This window comes from Microtus ochrogaster, chromosome X (assembly GCF_000317375.1).
Source record: "Microtus ochrogaster isolate Prairie Vole_2 chromosome X, MicOch1.0, whole genome shotgun sequence".
NCBI lineage: Eukaryota > Metazoa > Chordata > Mammalia > Rodentia > Cricetidae > Microtus > Microtus ochrogaster.
In genome coordinates, this window is record NC_022026.1 from 2011671 (window position 1) to 2033336 (window position 21666).

The window sequence follows — 21666 nt, forward strand, 5'->3', positions numbered from 1 at the left end:
GGGCCAGGCAGTGTTTAAAAGAATACAGTTTCTGTGTAATTATTTTGGGGCATAAGCTAAGCTAGCCATGTGGGCGGCCGGGTGCCGGGGACTCAGCCCAGCCGCTCTAATTTCAACAAGGTACTTTTGAAATTGGGCTAAATTCAGTTTGCATTATGATGTGGACAAGAGACTATGGTGTCCAGTGGGTGAATCTTGAATGAGAGACCCCCTTGTAAATCTCAGCATCTGAATAGTTGGTCCACAATTAGTGGAATTTATTGGGAAAGGATTAGGAGATGTAGTCTTGATGGAGGAAGTATGTCACTGGGGATGGACTTAGAACTTCCCAAAGACTCACAAAATTCCCAGTGTGGTCCTTGCCTCCTGAATGTAGATCTAGACGTAAGTTCTCAACTCTTCTTGCTGCCGTGCCTTTGCTCTGCCGTTATAGACTCTAACCCTCTAGAACCATAAGCCCAATTAAATGCTTTTTTTTTTATAAATTGCCTTTATCATGTTGTTTTATCTTAGCAATAAAAACCCAAACTAGCACATTCAAGAATATCTGGGTGGTTTTCACTTTTAGAATACTATGAATTATGTCTCTATAAATATAAATGTGCAAATTTTGTTGAACCCTTTCATGTCAATACTTGTGTGTGTATAGGTATAAGTGAAATTGGTGAACCATATGATAATTCTACTCTAAATTTTACTTTAAGTTCTACTGAGAAGCTAGCACATGTGTTTTATAGGTATTATATACACTTATGTATATAATACTGTCTTCTTGCTATTTTAATTTTTATTTTCCTTTTGACCAGTGAGTTTCTACCTCTTTTACTCACCCCTGTGCTTGTTATGTTACTGAGTTCTAGGAAATTGCTATGCATGTTGAATTATTAGAATAAATTTGTAAGTAATATTTCTTCACATGGTGGGTGTAGCACGAATTCTAGTTCGTCTTAATAATAAAAACCCAGAGTCAGATATAGGGGTTAATGCTGAAGATCAGAGAAGCAGAGAGGCCAGCCACTAGAGAGTTCTTTTACCTCTTCCAATCCTCAGACCGAAGGGTTGATCCTGTCTTCAGACTGCATCTCCAGACTCCATCTGTCTTCACTATACCTTAGACTGCAAGTGTCTTCACCAAACCTCAGACTTCACTGAGCACCTGTCTGCTTCTGCCTCATATTCCTTTCTCCACCCAGACATATTGCTCCTTGCTCCAACTCTCTACTGCTGTTATTAAAGGCGCATGATTCCAACCAAGAGCTGGGATCACCTTTGTGTGGAGCTCAGTTTCTCTTTTAGAAAAATTCAATCTTATGTAGCCCAGGGTTGCTTTCAACTAACAAAGAACCCTCTGCTTCTTTCTCCAAAGTCCTGGGATTAAAGGTGTATGTCACCACTCTCTGGCCTCTAGTGGCTTATTTCTTCACTCTGATCTTCAGGCAAGCTTTATTTGCTAAAATATAAACAAAATATCACTGCAAGTTAGGTTCCTTTTATTATTCTATTGATAGGTTTAATTGAGCAAATGTTAATTAAAAGACCAATTTATCAATCTATTTATTACTAATGATATATGTTGTCTGTTTAGGATATATTTCATGCCTAAAATTCATGAAGATACTGTTTTTATTTTATTTAAAATTGGTTACTTTGTTCTGTTTTAAAAAGATATATGTATTATCAGGAATTAATCTTATTTGTGCTATGAGATAGATGCTGACATTTACTATGTTAATACATATGATGAATAGAATCTTCGTTTGTTAGAAAAGATTCACTTGTTCAGTATACCACATTAAATCTTATTGTTTCCACTAATAAAATTTCCTGAGTATCTGTTTCTAATTTTCTGACTTCTAGTATCATTTTTCTACTTTTTTCTTTTTTTTGTTTGTTTGTTTTCTTTGTTTTGTTTTGTTTTGTTTTGTTTTTTGTTTTTCGAGACAGGGTTTCTCTGTAGCTTTGGAGCCTGTCCTGGAACTAGCTCTTGTAGACCAGGCTGGCCTTGAACTACCAGAGATCCCCCTGCCTCTGCCTCATGAGTGCTGGGATTAAAGGCGTGAGCCACCATCACCCGGCTCATTTTTCTATTTTTCCTAACTTCATAATGGATTCCTTAAATTTTTAAATCATAAATATAATATTTTAATAAGTCTTAACACCTGATGCAATGGATATTTCAACTTTTTTATCTTATGTGTATGCAAGTATGATATGTATATGTGGTTTTATGTCCATGTGCATATGTGCAAGCATATGAAACTGTATTTGTTATGGACATTCATGGCTATTCGTGGCTTTTACTTGAGTGTTGGTGGCTTGATCTCAGATCCTCTTACGCATTTTTTTATCTCCGCAACCCAAACGATTTTTAAGAAGTGGTCTATAAAGTTTAATTATCCTTTAAATTTCAATAAATGATCTCCCCAAAATTTCTAAGAGTTTGAATATCATTTAATTTAGGTAACAATTTGTGTAAGTGTAATTTAAAGTATAATCTTATTTGTCAAAAATTATCATGTTGAGGCTGGGCGGTGGTGGCGCATGCCTTTAATCCCAGCACTCGGGAGGCAGAGGCAGGCGGATCTCTGTGAGTTTGAGACCAGCCTGGTCTACAAGAGCTAGTTCCAGGACAGGCTCCAAAACCACAGAGAAACCCTGTCTCGAAAAACAAAAAAAAAAAAAAAAATTATCATGTTGACAATGTTATTTGGCACAATTGTATTTATGTCATAGTTGTTTTTTGTTAGACTATACATCTGTCATTATTAATGTAGTTTCTGTACAGAAATATTATGAATATTCTAAAATTATTACTAGATATATGATATTTTATATATTGTCACAAATATCACATTTCAAAAGAAACTTTTTAGACATAATGATATGTATAATTTGTTTTGATCACATTTACCCCCTTCTATAAATTTTCCCACTTTCATATCCTTTCCTATTAACCCAACTTTTTGTTCCTTATTTTTTCGATGAGTATAAACCTGGAAGATCAAAGAAAGAGGAGCAGCCATCAGTTTCTTCCTACCTGTATTGTTCCTGCATCTATACGTCACCTTATCACTTCATGCCTATACCTCAAGGGTGTTGGGATGAAATGCATGTGCCATCACTGCCCTGCTTCAATGGTTAACTAGTAGCAAGTTTTGTTTTTCAGAACATGTAAGATCACACAACATTTCCCCCTTTTGTCTAAGTAAAAAAACAAAGGTTTTAAGTAACATAGAAAAATTATATACAACAAGTAATATATATATATATATATATATATATATATATATTAGTTTTTCGAGACAGGGTTTCTTCTGTAGCTTTGGAGCCTGTCCTGGCACTAGCTCTTGTAGACCAGGCTGGCCTAGAACTTACAGATATCCACCTGCCTCTGCCTCCCGAGTGCTGGGATTAAAGGCGTGCGCCACCACCGCCAGGCAACTATATATAATTTTATACAGGCAATAATCACATTAACTATGTCTAGTCCATAAGCATTTGACAAATTCAGGAAAACTACTCCAGTATTTGTTCTATCTTCATGAGTCCTAAGTGTTGTACTAATTTACTTTCTATCCTATCTTGTATTACCAACCCCAAACTATCTTTTTGTGTCTCTCAACCTTATACACTTAATACCTCTTTTGTGAGTTTCTTTCTGAATTTGTTAACTATCTAGTCTTCAACTCCATTAAAGACTTGAGAAGGATGTAATATTATCTGAGTAAACAGGAAGTGAAAGCAAGTGACTTCCAAAAAATGTGAGAAATGACAGAAATAGTTGGCTTCCTGGACAGTCACTCAAGGCTTCTCTATACTGTTAGGACATCCATCTTCGACTGACAGATTAGATCTGTGGGATATTTTGAAGGACTGTCCTATTTTGTATTGACAAATTTCAGTTGTTTCTTATTTTTTAACCAATCGGGTACAATTTATGCTGCTCATGCATTCTTGGTTGTATGGTCTTCCCCTAGAGTGTAGTTGACCTACCAAAGACTAGAATCTTAAAGAAAACTTATTATCCCTCACCTAACATCTAACAATTCTTAATAGTTATATACCTAGGAATAGAATTTCATGACTAATGCCTGTTTCCGTGGTAAGATTTGATCTAGCTTGAGATTACATAGGTTTTGTATATTGTTAGTACAAATATGCAGTTAAAATTTTATATGGATTGGAGAAATGACATGTCTTAAACATAAATTTCTACTAATGCATTTGGTGAACATGAATTCCCTACTGTTCTAAATCTTGGAGAACTCAGACTAGTTGAAAAGTATGCTTGAATCCATTTGTGGGAGGCTTTTTATGCACTATTATATCAAATTGGCCTGTTATTTATTATTTGTGTCCCTTCTAAGAGTGTTTGAGATAGTTCAGCCGGTAATGGGTTTGTTATGTAACATAAGGATCAGAGTATAGATCTTTAACTCCCATGTGAAATATGGAAATGATAGCTTATTTCTATAACCTTGAGGTAGTAATAGACCTATAGTCCACTTTCCAGTAAATCGACCCAGATTGGTGAACTCCAGGTTCAGTGAGAGATTGCTTCAAAATATAGAATATAGGGCATTTGAGAAAGAGTTTTGATGCCTCCTCCATCTGGCCTCCATAATTAGATATACCTACACATTCATTGCATAGCCACACATGTATACATATGCCACATGTGCATACACACACTCAAAGAAGATTCCTTTTATATGAAGAAATAGCTTCAATATTTATTTATTTATTAAAATAATGTATTTATTGGTCTTTTATGTACCTTAGTGTATTGCCTGCAGGTATGTCTTTATGAAGGTGTCTGATCCCCTGTAACAGGAGTACAGACAATTGTGAGTTGCATATGGGTGCTGGGAATTTAACCTGGATCCTCTAGAAGAGCATTCATTGCTCTAAACTGCTGAGCCATCTCTTCAGACACCTCCCCCCTTTTTTTGTTTTTCAAGACAGGGTTTCTCTGTGTAGCTTTATAGCCTGTCCTAGAATGTGCTTTGTAGACCACGCTGGCCATGAACTTACAGGGATTTACATGCCTCTGCCTACTGAGTGCTGGGATTCAAGGCATGCTCCACCACCACCCGGCTTTAATAATTTTCTAAAATTAATTTACTTATTTTGCATTGCAGCTGCAGTTTCCACCCCCATTCTCCTGTGACCCCTCCCCCAATCCACTCTTCCTCTGTTTCTGTTCAGGAAAGGACAAGTCTGTCATAGGTATCAACAAAAGATGGCATATCAAGTTGTAGTAAGGTTAAGCATCTTCCTGTGTATTAAGGCAGAGCAAGGTGACCTAGTATGAGGAATTGGGTCCCAAAAGCCAGTAAAAGAGACAGAGACAACCCCAGTTCCTGTTGTTAAGCAGCCCATAAGAGGACCAAGCTACACAACTGTAACATACATGCTGAGTGCCTAGGTCATTCCTATAAAGGTTTCTTGTTGTTAGTTCAGTCTCTGTAAGGTCTGATGATCCCAGGTTAGTTGATTCTGTGAGTTTTTTTATGGTGTGCTTGACCTCTCCGACTCCTATAATCCATCCCCTACCTTTTCTGTAGGATTCCCCAAGGTCCACTTAATATATGGCTGTGGGTATGCATATTTTTACATCAGTTTCTTAATGAAGCCTCTCTGATTGACAGTTGGACTATACTAATCTATGAGTATAGCAGAATATCATCAGGTATCATTATATTGACATATTTTTCCCCCAGATGTGCTTGGTTCTATCCTAGGTCTTTGGGTCATCCAGCCTGTGAGTCCTGGTACTCCAGGCAATGCCATGGATGGGATTACTCTTATGCTGTGGGTTTCAGAATAGACTAGTCATTGGTTGTACACTCCCTCAACCTATAGTTCACTCTTACTTACCTAGTGTATCACATAAGCAGGAAAGATTGTAAGTCAACATAATTGTGGCTGAGTTGGTTTCCCAAACCCTCCAATGTAAATATTATTTGGTTAGTGGAGACGGCCAGTTCAGGCTGTTTTCCTATTGCTAAGAGTCTTAGCTGGGGTCATCCTTGTAGATTCCCTTGTGCTAGGTTTTTACCTGGCCCACAAAAGTCCCCCATTTCCAGTAGTCTCTTTCAGTACTCTCCCCCTCCATCTTCCCAACCTGATCACTCATGTTCCCATTCCTCAGTCTACTCAGAAAATATCTCCTATTTTGTCTTCTTAGTGAGATGTCATTGCTGCCTCCCCAATCTTCCTTGTTACTTAGTCTTTCTGGCTCCATGGATTATAGAATAACTATTTTTACTTTACAGCTAATACCCACTTATGAGTGAGTACATACCATGTTTGTCTTTCTCAGTTTGGGTTACCTCTCTCAGGATAATTTTTTTTCTAGTTCCATCCATTTGCTTTCAAATTTATTTCCTGGTGTCCATGTTTTCGGCAACTGAATAATACTACAATGTGTAAATGTACCACTTTTTAAATTCCATTCCTCAGTTTAGAAACATCTAGCTTTTTTCCAGGTTCTGGCTATTACGAATAATGCTACTATAAACACAGTTGAACAAGTGTCTTGTGGTATGATTGAGCATCCTTTGGGTATATGCTGAAGAGTTTTATAGCCAGGTCTTGTGGTAGCTTGATCCCCAGTTTTCTGAGAATCCATCACATTGATTTCCAAAGTCAGTCTCAATAATCTTAAGGAAGGTAAAGTTAAGTACACAATTAGATATCAGCCCAAACATATTAAGGTGGAAGGAATCCAAAAACAGTAAAGAAGTACGTTAATGTGGAACACAAATTAGTATGAATATTATGGAAATAGAATGGCGATTTCATAATGAATTAAGGGTGAAAGTATCATGTGAACAGCAAATCTCCCGACTGGGTATGTATTTCTCCTAAACAGTAGATAAGATTATTATGCTGAAGACACATTTGCGTTCCCACATTCACTGCAGTATTACTCACTAAAGCCAAAATATGAAATCAATCTATGTATTCTACTTTGAAATAATGGACAGAGATGATATTGTGTTAAAACACAATGAAATATTATTTCATATTTAAAAGCTAAGCAACTTCATACTTAAAAACAACATTTATGAAACATGAATATTATGCTGTCAAATAAACCTGAAAGAGAAAGACAAATGCATATTGGTGACCATCAAAGACTGGGAAACAAGTGATTGTGGAGTCATTGCACAAAAGATGCAAAAAAAATTATTGAGGTAACAATGACACTATTGGACTTTTTTTTACATATTGAGTTATTCAGTAAACTTTTTAGTATAGTGAGTATTGTGAATGACATATAACTGATAGGTTTTTCTTTTTTGAATTTCTTGATAGGCACTGTGTTTTGTTTGGATAAGTACTGCTATTTGTGATATAATTTTTAACTCGTTTTATGCTTTTCACATTTTCTAAGTTGTAGATGACCTTGGTTGGCCCAGCTCACTAACCTCCTCACTTTGATTTCAGAATAACTGTAGAATGTTTTGAGAATGTAAAATTTGAAATTATAATAAATGTTTATTATTAACTTGAAATGTATAACCATCATTCCTAGAACAGAGTACCCTGATGTAGTGGTGAGGCGAGCAGGCCTGCTTTTCATCCTGCCCGGCTCCCACACGGCAAGCTTTACCCAAAATAACAACACAGAAACTGTATTCTTTTAAACACTGCTTGGCCCATTATATCTAGCCTCTTTTTGGATAACTCTCATATCTTGTTTAACCCATTTTCAATAATCTGTGTAGCACCATGAGGTGGTGTCTTACTGGGAAAGATTTAGCATGTCTGACTTGGCAGCTGGCTCCATCGTGTCTGCCCTGGAGAGGAGACGCATGGTGTCTGCCTAACTTCCCCTCTTCCCAGCATTCTGTTCTGTTTATTCCACCCACCTATCTTCTGACCTATCAGGCCAAGCAGTTTCTTTATTAATTAGCCAATGAAAGCAACAGATAGACAAATGACCTTCCCACATCACCCTGAGATATTTTTCTAAGCATGGAAATTTTTTACTAGTTTATGAAACATAGTTGTTGAGTGTTTTAAGTGTTATGTGGGCTGTGCACTTTTGCTGAGCCTTGAGGTATTAATTACTTTGAGTCCTAGACATATATTTTCCTTTCTATTGTTTTATAAGTAGTAAAATCTCTTTTCTTAACCTGTAGTGTGATGATTCTATGTTATTACATTCCTTTACGTAGATTGATATCACATGAATGTTGATCCTTTATCACAGTATATGAGCTCTGAGACCTGCTTATCTTGAAAATTTTGAACATCTCTTGTCCAGCCTTATAATGTTTTACATTATATATTGACAAGTGAGTCCTCTACAGATTTAAAGATTCTTTTCAAATACATTCCTTTATTCAGAATTCTGCCTTCTGTGTTCCAACCTCCTCAGACTCTGAACTCTGGTTTTCTCTCCCTAAATCAGAAAAGTCACTGTTCTTTGTTTGAGATTGCCTGCAACTTGCATGCTGGAACTCTTGCGTATGGGAGATATAATGTTGTTTTCTTTTCTTTGGATCTCATATTTGTTATTTGTTGTCCAATATCTGAAAAAAGCTACTTGGTATTTTGCAAAGTTTTCTAATTACTTACATTGGGAACTTAAGTATGGCTCTTATTGCTACAGCAGCTAATAAATAGTTGCTGCTTACTATAAGTATAATGTTTTATATGTGAATTGATGGTTCAGTCACCAGCAATCATCTTTCTGAGGCTTCTAATAACTGACTGCATAGATGTTATAATTCATATATTGGCTTAAAGAATAAAATTTTATTTGAATTCAAAATCATGACTATTGGCTAATTCTCCTTTGAACAAAACTAGCACACCACTCTTCATTTAAATATGCCAGTCCTATATTTTTACACACTGACAATTTTCTTAACACTTTGGATTAGCTCTACATTTTGTTGCAAATCTATGCATCTTATTCAAGAATCCTTATGTAGTATCTTGGTTACTGTCCTGCTGTAATGGAATACCATGATGAAGGCAACTTGTAATAAAAAGCATTTAATTGGGGGCTTCCTTATAATATTACAGAGTTGTTTCATTATCATCATGGCAGGGAATATGGTAGCAGGCAGGCAGGCATAGTGTTGGGAAAGTAACTGAAAGCTATCATCTCATCTTCAAGTCATAGGCAGAGAGAGAGAGAGAGAGAGAGAGAGAGAGAGAGAGAGAGAGAGAGATGGACAGAGAAAAATGGGGTGAGGGAGATACAGAGAGAAAGAGATGAGAGATAGAGACAGAGACAGAGACAGAGACTGGACCTGGTTTCTACTTTTGAAGCCTGAAAGCCCACCAGCAATGACACCTTCTCAAACAAGGCTACATCTGCTAGTCCATTCCAAACAGTTCCTATAACTGGGTAACAAAGGCATGGTAAACAATATATGAGTCTATGAGGGCCATTCTCATTGAACCTACCTCACAATTGTATCTGAAGACCAGTTGCTTTTGTTGAACAGATACTTCAAAACTGGGATCATTCAAATATACATGAAAGGCAGTATCATTTAGAGTATTAGAGTTATGCTGAATCAATCATAAAGAATAATAGATAATGTCCATAATGAAGTTGAAATTGAAGATACTTAAGTGGCTGTAGGAACAGCTCAGAGTTCAATCCTTAGGTCTCACAGTGGAAGAAGAGAATCTAATCCTGAGAGTAATCATCTGACCTCCATACAATTCTTACATGTGTACGTACAGATATACACAATACTAATAATTAGTAAAAATTTTAAGAGGTATTCAAATTTGTTAAACAGAAAAAACTGACCTGAATTCTTCATTGTGTAAATATCATGATCCTGAAAGACAACTTGATGCTGATGAACTCTTAATCATATATATATATATATATATATATATATATATATATTACATGCTACACACACACGAACACACAGAGGTCTCCCTGGGGGTAGATGCCTCCTCGATAGCAAGACAGGAGATGACCAGCTAGGTCCTCTGGAAACCTGGGAATTTAGTACATTGGTAGAAAGAGGTCATGCTGGTTGGCTAAAGGCTACCACACAAAAAGGAAGAGACCTTGTCAGTTGTCCTCATCAATTTAGACCATGAAACCCAATATGGACAAGTGTTGTAAAAGGAGCGGTGGGGCTGCGTCCCCAGCACCCCGGCCTCCTGGCTAGCTTATACCCTGAAATAATTACATGGTTACTGTATTCTTTTAAACACTGCTTGGCCCATTTCTATCTAGCTGCTTCTAGGCTAATTCTCGCACCTGGGCTAGCCCATTTCTAATAAGGTGTGTAGCATCCCAAGGTGCAATTACCGGGAAGATTCTAGCCTATGTCCATCCTGAGTCAGAGCCTCATCGCATGTCTGGGAGAGGGGAGCACACAAAATTCAAGCAGGCCAAGCCATCAAGATGTTGGACATAGAATCCCCCAACAAGTACACATATAGCAAAATTGACTATATTCTGGTCAACAGGAAACTTGTCTAGCATCTGAAACAGTCGGTCATTTCTTAGTGCTTACTTAGGGTCAGATCAACAACTTGTTATGGCCAACATTCAAATGAAACTTAGGAGAGGCACGCCAGACAGGATGAACTGGAAGATGGATCATAAAAACTAATGAACCAACTGCAGGGAGAGAGTATAAGAGAACTGTTGAAGTTCTGCATGGGCAGCCTGTATATGGTGGTTCTATTGAACTCATCCATATTTCTTTCATGGTCTAAGATGATGAGGACAAGTGACCAGGTCTCTTCCTCAAGAGGGTACCTGATTTTATAACAGGTGGTTGTGATTTACCATGTAGTTGCTGGGAACTGAACTCAGTATCACTGAGTAATTTCTCCAGCTCTGTTCTTGCCAGGGCAAAAATTTCATTTGTTTTCTCATTCTATGATTATAGGTTAAATGGTAGATTTGAAAGAAAATTTCCACCCAAGAGACTATTTGTAACACATAACACTTAGATTTATCTTTGATGTTGAATGATAATAATAAATTAAATAAGAATGTATAAATTTGATAATTTTGCAATGTTTTATAAAAGAATGGTATTGTGTCGGACAGTAGTGGCACACACCTTTAATTCCAGCATTCAGGAGGCAGAGGCAGTTGGATCTCTGTGAATTAGAGGTCAACTTGGTCTATAAGAGCTAGTTTCAGGACAGGCTCCAAAGCTAGAGAGAAACCCTGTCTTGAAAAACCAAAAAAAAAAAAAAAAAAAAAAGAATATTATTGGTCTTGAGGTACACATTGCATAGTGTTTTGGGTTAAAATATGTTTTAAAGTTGATCTTGAATGAAAAATATATAGAGATAGAGCTTCAGATAGGTTTCCACACACACATGCACACAAACACACACACACGGGGGAGGGGAGAGAGATATTATATATTTTCTTAGTTGTCTGTAAACCACTGGGACATTTGATTAGTCTGTAGAATATAATTTTGATTGTTGGAAACTTCTGTAATCAGCCTTCTCTAAGATGTTTTTGATTATATTTTACTCTCTCTTGCTACTACACGCATATGTTATTCTTTGATACAGTTAGGTAAACTATTACCAGAAAAAGTCTAGACTTGTTTATTTGTTTCTGATGTGGGATGTCCTTCTGGTCATTGGCCAAGTATTGTTGTAATTAATATAGTTTCTGTTTGATTATTCTAGTTTGGGCAACCAGGAAAAAAAGAAAAGTCTCCTACATTTTTTTTTCTTTTCTCTCCTCCCCCCACCTCTGCTCCCCTCCTGTTTCCTCCTCTCCTCTCCTCTTCTCTCCTATCTTCTTTTAACAAAGAATCTCCTTATGTAGCACATCCTGAGTACTGGTGTGCACTACCGTACTTGGGTTGATCATTGTTTTCTTTAGGTAGTCACTCAATGATCAGAAAATTATTGCTCATCGGTGTTTGGTGAATACTTCTTGAATTTTATAAGTTTGTATAAGTATAATAGGTTGGTCAAATGAGAAAAAAAATATTGTCAACTTTGAGATTCTGTTCATCATTTAACTGAAGATTTTCTACCTAAACAGTCAGAGCAGTTATTTAATTTCTTCCCTTTGGATTAATATTTGGATGAACTCAGAGAGAATTTGGTCATGTGGAAGGAAAACTTGGAGAAAATGAATGGGTCATGATTTTTTCTTTCATTCATTCTTTCTTTCGTTTCTTCTTATTCCTTTCTTTGAAACACAAAGTAGGCAATCTTGTCTGTGTTTTTATCCAAATTCCCAGTTAAACTTTAAAGGTGGAAACTTACCAAGCTTCTATAATAGCAAGAACCCAAATAAAGTACTGGCAGATCAAGAAAACTCAAATGTGTAACAGAAGGACACTTAAAAAATATCCAACAGTATCAACATCATTTAAATAATGTTTTGATATATGAAATGTCTATGAAGAAGGTTACATGGAAAGCCATCCAGAAGGCTTTCCTTGCATGGTATGAATTCAGATTCAAATCAGTCTTACCAATTCAAAGTATCTATGTTTGAGCTTCAGTGGTCAATCGACATTAAAGTTTATCTATTTCACCATCAAAGTCAGCCTTGAAAACTCACTTGAGTACTAACTTAGCCTTAATTAGAAAGTTAAACTGAGCCAAAGGTGTGATTTTATTTGATTATCTAATGACAGGTAGAAGAGAAAATTCTATAATCATTCTGTTAGGTAAAAATTACAAATTATCATGGTCAATATTGAGCTCTGACAACTAAATATTATGTACCAAGATAAACAAACATCTTATGGAAGAATAATTATGCTCTTCAAATTCAACTCCAATTGATTTTGAATATGAAAATAATAATATTATCTATGTGGCCTAAGAATCAGCTGTCTCTGTATAATTGTTTCTAAGAAAAAAAACTTTAAAAACAAAGATCACAAGAAAAAACAGTTTTTGCTAAGTGCTTTACATAGCAGTGAAGATATTCTGATAATTAGCCCCTAGAAGAATGTTTATCTTCATAAGAGTGAGTCTCTTTCTGTTTTGCTTTCTTATTTGGGAGGGGGGGTAGTTTAGACAGAGTTTCTCTGTGTAGCTTTGGAATCTGTCCTGGAAGTTAATCTTTAGACCAGGCTGGCCTCGAACTCAGAGAGATCCACCTGCCTCTGAATTTTGCTTATTTTGAATATGTAGAAAGATATAATATTTTCCCTCATGCTTAAAATACAGTTACTAAATAATAAATTTAATTAAATCTACCAGATAACTGATATTAATAGATACTATAGAATATGAAAGTAGGCTTTTTCCATGTATAACCAATAGTTGTTCATGAGAAATGGGATCTAATGAGTGCATGAAACAATAACTCAGTGATGGATAAAATGATTAAAGAAAACAAATTCGAAGAAGTCATGAGAGGGAAAGGAAACAAAATAAGAAATTAAATCATTAGAAAAAAGAGGGTTTCTCATAACTGAAAAAATATATTGATTATAAATGGTATAAATATACCAATAACATGGCAGACAAAGTTAGACAACTATACTAGATATAGATATATATTTACTACTATTGTTCAACTAAATTCATATTGCCCATCTGTCTTATATAAATATTTATCTTCACACCTTAGATAAATACTACTTCCAGCTTTGATCAGAGGAACTTTTCTTCTTAATGAATGACTGTGCATTCACAGACTCATGGCTTTAAAGGATCTAAGGATTAATGATGGTTGAGTAGGTAGCCCTAAGCAGGACATTTATTCCACCCCTCCTAAGGTTCAGAGAAGTAGAGAAAGTTACATGGAACTAAAGGCTATGAAATTTTTTCTTCCTGGAATAACATAGTCATTCCAAATATGATTTTATTGACAGAGGTTTCTGTTCTGCCTAGTACCACAGAAGTTCAGTCCCAAATAAACACACAGAGGTCTACATTAATTATAAACTGTTTGACCTAGTAGCTTAGGATTCTTATTAACTAGTTCCTACATCCTACACATAAACCCATCATTCTTGTCTGTGTTAACCACGTAGCTTGTTACCTTTCCTGAGCAAGACATGAGACATTCTCATCTTACTTTCTCTCTTGCTGTAAGACAATGGTCTTTTATCCTGTCACTTGTATTATTTTTAATAAAATGCTGATTGGTTAGTAGCCAGGCAGAGAGTATAGGCAATGCGACCAGGCAGAAAGTAGAGGAAGGGCAAGGAGAACAGGAGAATTCTGAGAAGAGGAAAGCTCAGTCGGCAGTTGTGATCCAGACACAGAGTAAGCAAGACGTGACTACCTCGCCAAAACATGTACCGAGCCATGTGGCTAACATAGACAAGAATAATGGGCTAATAATATAAGTTATAAGAGTTAATAAGAAGCCTGAGCTAATGGGCCAGTCAGTTTATAACTAATGTAGACATCTGTGCATTTCTTTGGGGCTGAACAACTGCAGGACAAGGTAGGACAGAAAACTCAGCCAACACTCTCTGTCTGGGTGATGACTGCAGACTGACTCTTTCCTCTTCCCAGAATTCTCCTGTTCTCATCTCCCTGCCTCTACTTCCTACCTGGTTGCCCCAGCTCTACTTCCTGCCTGGCTACTGGCCAATCAGCATTTATTTAAAATACAAGGGACAGGGTATAGAACATTGTCCCACAGCATGATCTTACAATGGCTTTGGTTGCCTGAACTAAGCCTTTTCAAGACTAGCCATGTGAACAGACAATTATGAGTCTGGCAAGATCACCCAGGATCTATTCCTTACTGCTTAACTATTAGGGAGGAAAAAGCATTGTCTTCAGCTGTGTATGTACTGATAATTCTATTAAGGTCCAATGGAAAGCACTAAATGGATAGATATATACATGGTCCTGATTTAACTCAGTTGGTCACAAAACAAAAGACATGACTCAGGAAAATTAGAAAGGTATTTCTAGGGAATATGGAAAATGGAGTGGTTTCAAGGTGTGTGAGTGATATAGAAGAATATAGGGGATAAGAATAAATAGGACACATAATATGCATGCATAAAATAGTGAAAGAACAAATTAATTGAAATCTAAAAGCAAATAAATACTTAAGAAATTGGAGAAAATTGTTTATAATATTCAAAAGAATGGAATAGAATTAATCTATAATATAAAATAAGATTTATTGAGATGGCTTATAGGTTATGATCTTACTATTCCAACAACCATCATTTCCTGACATAAAGTTCAAGGGTTGCTGAGTCTGTGAGGCTGGATGTTTTAACTTGTCTTAATCATGTGTCAGCATCCTAAAGATGTATACTCTAATATCAGTGAAGGAATGAACTTGCCTGTGAGAGTGAGGGCAAGAAGGCAGAGAGCAAATGCTTTCTTTTTTCTTGTCCTTATATATGCTACCTGGTGCGGAGAATTGTCTGTATTCTGTCAATCATGTTATAAATAAATGCTGATTGGCCAGGCAGAAAATATAGGCGGGAAAACCAGACAGGAAGGAGAAAGGATGTAATGAGAACAGGAGAATTCTGGGAAGGAGGAAGGTGATTCTTCCCACTCCTGCTCAGACCACCAAAGCCTCAGGATGTGATCTGCCCCACTGAAAAAAGGTACTGAACCACATGGCTAACATAGATCAAAAAAATGGGTTAATCAAGATGTGAGAGTTAGCCAGTGTGAGGCTAGAGTTAATGGGCCAATCAGCTTATAATTTATGGAGACCTATGTGTGATTTTCTCTGGGACTAAACAGCTGGGGGCCGGGCAGGACAAAACCACAACAAACAAGCCAGCCCATTCATGTTACAGCTGCCACACCAGAAGGTACGGTCTAGGTGAAAAGTAGAACTTCCCACCTCAGAAGATATGGATTTAGTGTGAGGCTTCCCATCTCAAATGATTCAATCAAGAAAAAAATGTGCCTTCATAGGTATAACCAGTCACTTGGGTCTTTGTTAATTCCAAACCTAGAAAGCTGACAAAGAAGAATAGGCAAAGTCTCTATTCCACTGAACTATATTTTCACTCCTAAATTTAATTTTATGTGCACGAAATGTCAAGGTAAGTGAAATGGACAAACTTTTTAAAAAGGCAAATTAATAATCTGTACTTGTAAAGTGAATAATGTACATATTTCGATAGCTGGACACATTCAGAATGTCACGGCTATGAACTAATAGTACTATGATTGTATCTATAAAATAGGGCTGCTCTCAACCTTGTTTTCTCTCAGTAAAGCTTTATTTTATAGTAGGCAGCTGCCAGTACAAAGATTTTACTCCCTTGTGTACAAACACTAAAAGACTCAAATGTTTAAATAATTGAGATCTCATAAAAAGTTGTCTGCAGAACTCTAATCCAAGTGCTCTTGTAGGGTGACAAACCACTTTCTTTTTTAAAACTTTTTTTCTTTTTTTATTGTTTTTATTGTGCTATATATTTTTTCCTGCTCCCCACCCTTCCTTTGCTCTCCCCATTCTACTCTTTTCCATGACCCCTTCTCTCCCAAGTTACTCAGGAGGTCTTGTCTTTTTCTCCTTCCTATTTAGATCCATGTATCTCTCTCTTAGGGTCCTCTTTGTTGTCTAGGTTCTCTGGGCCTGTGGATTGTAGTTGGTTTTTCTTTGCTTTATGTCTAAAATCCATTTATGAGTAAATATATACTATATTTGTCTTTCTGGGTCTTGGTTACCTCACTCAATATCTATTTCCATCCATTTGCGTGCAAATTTTAAGATGTCATTGTTCTTTACCACTGAGTAGTACTCCATTGTGTAAATGTGCCACATTTTCTTTATCCATTCATCAGTTGAGGGCCATGTAGGTTGTTTCCAGGTTCTGGCTGTTATAAATAATGTTCCTATGAACATAGTTGAGCACATGACTTTGGAAAAATCCCACACTAGTGAGTAAATAGAACAGAAAGAAGCAACCAGTTTTTGATTGAAATTTTAGTCTCGTCCACAGAAAAGAATTCTTGCACGATACTGCAACCCTGCTTGAAGGACCATGGTTGGCATGTTCATAAGTTTAAGAGGACTGAGAACCTTGTTTGGAGCAGCTTCGATTTGCCATGTGGAATAGTCAATGCAAAGGTATATAACTGACCAATCAGTTTTATGTTGACACCAAAAGGAAGAGAATGTGTTATGAGAAAATTAGAGTATTAACCTGCACATACTAGGATGGAAAATCATTAAAAAACATTACCAAATCAAATTCAGAAAAATCAAACAAGGATCAGATTGTGACTAAGTGTAGACATGTATTTCTTGGAAATGCAAAGTTTATTTAACTTTTAAACATCTATCAAGGGAATTCCCTCTAACTATATGTGAAAATTTTTTATCAGGTGATAAAAGGAGGTGGAAATTTTAAAAATTTTTTCATGAAAATTGTGGTAAACTAAAGGTATAACAAAATGTACCAACAACAACAAAATCCCCACAGTTAACATTCATGAGCAAATTATAAGTGCTTTCTTCCTAAGTTAAACATGGAAGAGATGGGCCTAATAGCACCATCCCTGCATATCACTTTGAGAGGCAACGAGGGTAAGAATAAAACTACAAAAAAGTAAAAATCATGTAAAATGATAACAAAAAAACAGAATATTTTCTATTCAGAGATGACATGTTTCTCTACAGAAAGTCTTTAAAATTTGACAAAATTTTAATAAGTATAAAAATGATTTTATTTAATTCTGCTAAATTTTATATTGGAAATTAAGATTAAGGGAAATATATGTACTGTGAAAAAAATCTACCTTCTCCAAAACCTATAAAATAGATACACATTTATAAGACTAAATATAAATGGAAGAAATAGAAGATAATATAAATCAATTCACTTGTAAGCTATCTTCCTGGTTCTTTCAACTGGATTTTATTATGATGCAATTTCTTTTCAAACTGATTAATAATTTTATGTCATCAAAGGTAGAAGTTCAGGGGATTTTTAGAGAGAACCAAAAGGAGGTTCTAAAATATACATGGAAAACAACAGAACTATGGTAGCTAAAAGTACTTTTGAAAATGGACAAGTTGAGAAAATTTTATTATTTGATTTCAAAATAATCTCATTGTGTAATAATTAAAACAAAACGTGATTAGAAATAAGACAGATAATTCAATGAGAAAATCCTCTTCTTGATCTTTTAGTCACTTCCATTGAACTCAACACAATACCACCAAAACACATAATGCACAGCTACCTGAGTTGATATTAATACTTGTCATGTTTATTGAATATAAGCAATATATATATGGAAGAGTGTTGGTATATACCAGGTACCTTTGATTCATATCGTTTATAAAAAAATTAGCTCAGAATAAATCACAGGAGTAAACAAAAACAAATATGTAGAAGGCAACACAGTATTTTGTGATTTGAGACTCGGATAAAATTTTACAGAAAAGCATTGATTTTGACTTTGTAAGCAATATTGGACTTTGGCACAAAAAATGCTTTTTGAAATATAAAGCTAAGAGAATTAAAAACTATGCCTCATACAAGGAGAAAACATTTGCAAAGCACAAACCTGATAAAAGGGCTGGCTCCATAAACTAAAAAGCGCTCTAAAGTAGACACTAATGAAAACCCCATTTTGAAAATGGACAAAGGGTTTGAAGTGATGTTCCACTCAAGAACACACTGAAATAGAAAAAGGACAGAAAATTGGCACTCAAAAATTCTTTTTATTACATAAATATAAAATTAAATTTCATTGAACTAGACTGTATGATTGAAGAAAATGAACAAATGACCCCCTGATCTATCACATTTAGGGAGGGTACATTCTCATAAATCACTAGTGGTAATGTAAAAATGGCACAATTTCTGTGGAAAAATAGTTAAATTGCTCCTTACAGGTTTAAGTACACGCTTGTTATTTAGGCAGGGTATTGCTGCATTGCTTGCTCTGCCCTTTTAAATGCATGATTCTCCTGTCTCCATCTCCCAAATGCTGGGATTCCAGACATGTGCCACCATGGCTGGCTCAATCATAATTCTTTAACAAATGAGAAAATCATGGTTGAATATCCCATGCTGCATTCTTTGTGAAAGCAGCTGAATGTCAAATTTTACATACTGTATCGGTTATTCATTTTATTTGGCATTCTGAAAAAGTCAAAAATATAGGAATAGGAAGAAAATCAATGGTTACTAGGGTTTGGAACATGAGACTGATTAGGAAGAGGCACAGGGAAGCTTTGGGGGCCAACAGGACTGTTCTTTTTTTCTTAATGCTTGAGGTAGAGTATGCAGGACCTTATACTTTTGTCAACATTCATGGGACTGTGAAAGGAAAATGTAAATTATACCATTTGCAAATTGTACCTGCCTGAAACTAGCTTTTTAAAACCCCATGGCCTATGGACTAGAAGCATTAGTCTTTCCTGAGGACTCATTTGCAATGCAGACTCTAGGGCAGCATACTGGACCTACTGAATTTCAATCTGCATTTAACAAGGCACCCAAGTGATTCAAATGCATATTAGAATTTGAGAAACATTGTTTAAAAATCTCTGTGTTTTCCTCCTGGGCAGCCTTTGAACAACAGTGAAAGATAGGCTGAGGAGGGACGCAGGCTGCTTGTGGATAAAAGTTTTGTATTTTTATTGTCACATAAAGAAGTTCTTAGGAAATTAGGGGCTATTCTTAGGTGTGTCTTTCTGATAGTAAATGATTTTTAAGATATATGCTTCTCTTTCGGATATTGTTATTTGTTTGCTTTTAAGCAACCCTATAACATGTAGAAAGCAGCTTTGGCTTGTTGCTGTGCTAACACCAAGCAGGCTATTGTCGACACCCAGAGAATTAGCTTCATGTCTAAATAAAGACGTCTGTAGTTATTTCAAAAGTATGTGTACGTGTGTGGGTATGTGCTCATGTGAGTGCAAGAGCTGGTCAAGGCCAAAGGCCTCTGATCTCCTTAGAGCTGAAGTTACAGAAGGTTGTGGGCTGCTAGATGTGAGTATTGGGAACCCAACCTTAGTCCTCTGCAAGGGCACTCTGTGCTCTTCACCTGAGCCATTGCTCTGCACTTTGGCCTCACTTTCAGGTTTGAGCAAACCCTCAAGGTAAGCCATGTTTCCTTAGATCATTTTATAGTGACTTCCTGATTCCAGGAACTTTAGAATTTTGTCAGGGAACTTAGGCCATGATCTTCATAGTATTCTTCCCAACTTTAAAAGATCTTGAAATATAAATATTGTATTGTGCTGTGAGACTTCAGATACTAAAGCCTCAAAAAGTTACATTTGTCTGACAAAAAGAAATTTTGTGATGTACTAGGAATATGTAGTCTCTATTGCCTTTCAAATCTGACCAGCAGCACTACTTTTTTAAATTGAACTAGCTTGACAGCCATTTGCAGGTACTATGGACTGTGAATAGACCGTGTTCAGTACTTGGGACATCTGCAGATGGACAGAAGAGGCATTTTGACATAAACCTCTAGCTACTGAGTCTCTTGGGATGCCGCCCCCCACACTTTCCTATTTGACTTAAGCTGAGTTAGGTTTACATATTAAAGCCCAATCATGTATATACTGGTATCTCTTTTTGAAGAAAATTAAATAATCAGATTAATTACCCAAATGACATGAGGATGGGGACTTTGTTGTAATTCTGTCCTGTGCTTATTACTGAGTGTAGGAAAGGCAGGTGGTGGAGTACTATAACACAGCTTTATTGTACCCTAGGAAATTGTCATTTGGCATGGGAGTCGACCATTTAGCTCAGAAGCTAGAAAACAACACTAGGCAGCACATAATAAAGTACTCTGCAGGTGTTATAGAATCAAATGATTCTAATAATCTAGATATAAATTGTATCTTTCAGAAGGGAGTGGTTCAAGAGCCTTTTTTTCTTTTTAAATCTTATTTTATGAAATTAAACTATAATTGCATCATTTTCACCTTCCTTTTTCTCCTTCCTTACCAATCCCTCTCAGATTTATGGCATCTATTTCTTTCATTGTTGTTATACATACACACACAGACACAGACAGACACAGACACACACACAAACTCCAAAATACATAAATACAAACTGCTCAGTCTTTATAATTGTATGCACAAATTTTTGAGGCTGAACAGTTGGTATTGGAGACTCTTCTACCGATACACTATTTCTCTTATTCTCAGTATTCTTTAGTTGTCTATAGTTCTTTGTCTATCATTGAGGCCACATGAGATTTCCCTCTTCTTTGTTAGTGTTTGGTTAAAAGTGTCACCCCAGCCCACTGGCATCCATATATCCAAGGAGTCTGAAATGTTTGGTGGAAAGTTCCATTTCAAGCCCTCTCCCCTGGGAGTTGCCTCAATCCAAACTCCACCTCTGAGAAAGCCTGCCAAATGGTGACCGCCCCTCCCCAGAGAGAGTCAAGACCACTCCCATAGGCTATTTAAACTTCCCACAGAGAAAAAATGCATGGTCTTCCTGGTTCCCCATCTGTGTTTTCCTGGTCTTTCCTGTCTGGGGACTGGAAGGCCACGTGGGAGCACTGGCATTCATCAAACTTGGGCTTTTTCTATTTTGGTTTGATTTGGTCTAATTTTGATTATCTCATCAGCAGAGAGGTTTGTTGGGCCACAAAACCTTTACAATTATTATATATATTAGTGGCATTCTTTTTCAGCTTATGCTTAGGCAGTCATTGTTTAAACTTTCTTTTTTTTTAATATTTTTTTTATTAAGAAAGAAAAAAAAATTTTCCGCCTCCTCCCAGCCTCCC